Genomic DNA, 4,931 nt, shown 5'->3' with positions numbered 1-4,931 from the left:
CTCTAGGAGCATAAACATGTGCTAAAGTGTCCTCTAGGAGCATAAACGTGTGTTAAAGTGTCCTCTAGGAGCATAAACGTGTGTTAAAGTGTCCTCTAGGAGCCACAACATGTGCTAAAGTGCCCTCTTCAGAGGTGAGGACGCTCTATAGGTGCTTGTCAGACTTTGACTCCGCCTAATTTATCTTCCCAACAAAAGGGCATGTATGTGACGTTGGGGGGAGGGGCGTACGTCCGTCTATCTGATGTTTACCAAGTTAATACGAAAGCCAAGAGTCAGATCATTAGAAAAGAGCTGTTCAGCATCTAAACTTCCTCTCCTTCATCTGTGTGATTCTGAAACCGCTGCAGTGGAGTAGTTTCTGTCAGTCTCCGGGTTTACGAGGCGGCGTCAGGTTCCAGTGCGTCTGATGCTTCTGCTCGTTACACACGGTCCCCACCGAGACCTTTAACGAGCAGACGCTCCGCGGGGTCGAGTGTTCGTCCCGGTATGTCCCGCGGCCCGCTGAGAGACGAGGGGCTGTTTGTAATGAGCGCTTCTGTTTTTAGATGTGTCTATTTGCCAGACGGTCACATGTTCAACACAACTGAAACCACATCCAGAGACCGCCGTAGTCCTCAGGGGAGGGGAGAGGGCGGGCTCCTGGGCCGGGGCCCCGGAGGCGAGCAGGGGGTCGGACTTCAGGAGGAGAGAGGGCAAAAACGCGTCTGATGGTTTAAGAAACACGGCGAGTAACGTTTGGTGTCGGTTAAGTTTAGGCAACAAAAGATGCCGCCGGGCCCGTGGGCCGAGCCCGTGGGCCGAGCCCGTGGGCCGAGCCCGTGGGCCGAGCCCGTGGGCCGAGCCCGTGGGTGAAAGTCCTGTGATCTGGAACCCGCCCTCCGCCCAGACCCCCCTCCTTTAGCGGAGATTTGCGGCCTTAAGGTGGAGATCCACTGAGGTTTAAACACTGGAGCGTGCCGTCTTTAACCAGCTCTCTCTTCCCACCTTCACCTGAACGACCTCCTGGATCCTCACCCGTCTGGTTTTAAGGCCGACCACTCAACCCAGACTGCCCCCCCTGTTGCCCCCCCTGTTGCCCCCCCCCTGCTGCACCTTGCGTTTCCCTGCAGTTTAAAAACCTGATTATCTTCAGGTTCAGGTCCGACTCCGGTTCCTCAAACACCATGAAAACACCCGTCCCCCGGGTCAAATCAGAGTTCTCAGACCTAGAGAACTCCTTCAGTCCCTGATTCTTCCTCATGGACTCAGCGTTGTCCCGTTTCTCGTCTGCGCACGCTCCCCACTCCACTGCAGTGGCTTTATACCCGGAAATTAAACCAACCAGTGAGCAACGGCGCCCAAAACAACGTGAAAACAACAACAATAGAGCGTTCCCCTTTAAACCCAGGGAGGACTTCACCACGGCAACCAGCGTCACTACCAAGAAGAGGCGTTTGTGTCCTGGTTCAGTCCAAAAATTCGGAAGAGTTACTCCTTCATTTCACCGTTCAATCCCCGCACACGGACACCAGGGACCTTCAGTCAGCTGGTTGTTCCCTGAACCGGGGGAAGAACGTTTTAGGGGACTGATGAAACACTGAGCGCTGGATCCGCCTCTCTCTCTCCTCTGCACTCGTTCTTTTGGACTTTTCTGCAGCGTTTGACAAAGTTCACCACCAGATCCTCTTCCCACCCTTCAGCAGTCAGGTGTCTCAGGCTGGGCGCCCTCCCTGCTCACATCCTACCTAAAAAACGCAGATACCGGGTAAACTGGAGAGGCTCTGTGTCAGAACCCTGTCCTCTCACTCCTGGGGTCCCTCAAGGCTCTGTCCTGGGGCCTCTCTGTTATTCTCTCACATGCTGATGACTCCCAACTTACTCTCTGTTTACCCCAGCTCGCCCTCTCCGCTCTGCTTTGGCAAATCGGCAAATGTATGGCTAACTTTAGCTAGCTACAGAGTTGTGAGGAGAACCAGGAGAACACACGTCTGTGTTCACACACGGAGCAGGAACCAGGAGAACACACGTCTGTGTTCACACACGGAGCAGGAACATATATATATATTTATATATATATATATATATATATATAAAGCACTTATATGTAGCACTCTATACATCGGCTTTTTTTAAGCCACCTCACTGACTTAATAACTTGCTCCTCTGGTTTGTTCCCTAACTGTTGAAAGAACTTATTGGAAGACGCTTTGGACAAAAGTTGTGATGTAATGGGATCTGATTGCCATTTTAAAACAAAGACACATGGACGTAGTCTTTCCTCTCCCAGGAGGAGACGTTGAGCGTGTGGAGGTGAAGTAGAAGCGAGGGTGTGAAGCCGTGAGTCGGCTCTTACTTTGTCAGCGCGCTCTTGTTCCTCCGCTGCTCCTCGCTCTCCGCGTGTTGACATTCAGAGTCGATCTTCGTCTCCCAGAACGACTTGATGTGGAGTCGGTCGTGGATCAGAGCGCAGTTCATCTGCAAACACAGGACACGGAGCTCAGCGTACACACACACTCACACACACACACACACACACACACACACACACACACACACACACACACTCTGCTACCTTTTCTTTAACAAGCATGAACGGTGAGTTCTATTCTGTATATTTCTATAGTTTACGTCTTTATCTGACCTACAGGTGTCAATCATCTCTAAGCTTTAACCCAGTGTGTGTTTTAAACTGTGCACTGTCCCTTTGAAATAGATAAACAGAATAAATAAGCACACACACACACACACACACACACACACACACACACACACACACACACACACACACACACACACACACACACACACACACACACACACACACACACACACACACACACACACACACACACACACACACACAGACACAGACACACACACACACACACACTAGGATCCCTCTGATGTGTCGTTAAATCCCTGCACATATAAAAACTCCACACAGCTGCAGACTGAACTGGACCCTGAACACTTAGAATAAACACTTTTAATGAGACTTAGAGCTGTTAAAGACACGTTTGACTGAAGTTATTTCATATAAAGTACGTTTATAAGCAGTAACTGAACCAAATCAGTCTGATTTAAAAATGAATAAATTACTTTTAAACACTAAAAGGGTAAAAAAAAGATATTTGATGTGAAATATTTGAGATTTACTGAGTAAAAACAGCAGAAACACAAACCTTCAGAGCGTGAGATGAGCGTCCGTCAGCCTCTCGGGGTGTGTGTGTGTGTGTGTGTGTGTGTGTGTGTGTGTGTGTGTGTGTGTGTGTGTGTGTGTGTGTGTGTGTGTGTGTGTGTGTGTGTGTGTGTGTGTGTGTGTGTGTATATGTGTGTGTGTGTGTGTGTGTGTGTGTGTGTGTTTTACATATGAAACTCCCGTCAGTGTGTAAATCTGTCAGTGAATCTCATCATCTCTCTCTCTCTCTCTCTCTCTCTCTCTCTCTCTGTTGTGTGTGATGCTCGCTCGCTCTCCCTCACAGTGAAGTCACTGAACTGGAATCTGGACCGCAGGGACGGAGAGGAGGAGGAGGTGATGGAGAGACGGACAGAGGGAGGATGAAGGTGTGAATATACTTAATTATAGAAGCAGTTTTTTATTTCCTGCCTCCGCGTCTCAACCGCAGACTTTAAATACAGACGGACGGCAGAACAGAGAGACTCATCACTCATCAGATAAGTGTAACAGAGTCTTTCTCCTGTAACATTATTAAGGTAGAAATCCAGGAGAGATGCTAACAGCCGGACGTGGCTAACAGTGGTTAGCTCGGGGCAGTACGGTGAAGGCATTCAAAGGTCTTTTTTAACCACTAATGCTGCTGAAAATAACAGCAAACCTCTGCAGCAGCATGAGAAGAGTCCCTACACACACACACACACACACACACACACACACACACACACACATTCTTGTTAAATATAAGTGAGTGTTTTTCAGCCTCGCTGTGAAAGGACCTGAGAGAATAACAGAGAGGCCCCAGGACAGAGCCTTGAGGGACCCCAGTAGTAAGTGAACAGGGTTCTGACACAGAGCCAGCAGCGACAACTCTATAGCTAGCTAAAGTTAGCCTAATACAATCTGTTCCCTCACAACTCTCTAGCTAGCTAAAGTTAGCCTGATACAATCTGTTCCCTCACAACTCTCTAGCTAGCTAAAGTTAGCCTGATACAATCTGTTCCCTCACAACTCTCTAGCTAGCTAAAGTTAGCCTGATACAATCTGTTCCCTCACAACTCTCTAGCTAGCTAACATTAGCCTAATACAATCTGTTCCCTCACAACTCTGTAGCTAGCTAACATTAGCCTGACACAATCTATTCCCTGACAACTCTGTAGCTAGCTAAAGTTAGCCATACATTTGCAGATTTGCCAAAGCAGAGCGGAGAGGGTGAGCTGGGGTAAACAGAGAGTAAGTTGGGAGTCGTCGGCATGTGAGAGAATAACAGAGAGGCCCCAGGACAGAGCCTTGAGGGACTCCAGTAGTAAGTGAACAGGGTTCTGACACAGAGCCTCTCCAGTTTACCCGGTATCTGCGTTTTTTTAGGTAGGATGTGAGCAGGGAGGGCGCCCAGCCTGAGACACGTTCCCTAAAATGTTCTTCCCCCGGTTCAGGGAACAACCAGGTGACTGAAGTTCCCTGGTGTCCATGAAAGGGGGTTGAATGGTAAAATGAGGGAGTAACTGTCATGAACGGTGCTGGTAATAACTCCGAGGAGCGGGACCCAAATGCAGACACGAACACCGAGAAAGCCTTAAACAGGATCCAGGGAACGGGGAAAACAGGTACAGGGTCCGGGTGAAGACGAGGAAGAACCAACGCGGGGACCAGGAGACAAAACACGAACGGGTGGTGGAAAAAACAGGAACTCGGGAAACTACAACAAAAGAAACAGTAGCCAACCAAATGCGAGACACGAACCACGAAATAGCAACAACGGTCTGGCCCCGAA

This window comes from Echiichthys vipera, assembly GCF_963691815.1.
Source record: "Echiichthys vipera genome assembly, chromosome: 4".
NCBI lineage: Eukaryota > Metazoa > Chordata > Actinopteri > Perciformes > Trachinidae > Echiichthys > Echiichthys vipera.
Note: the sequence above shows the minus strand (reverse complement) of the source record.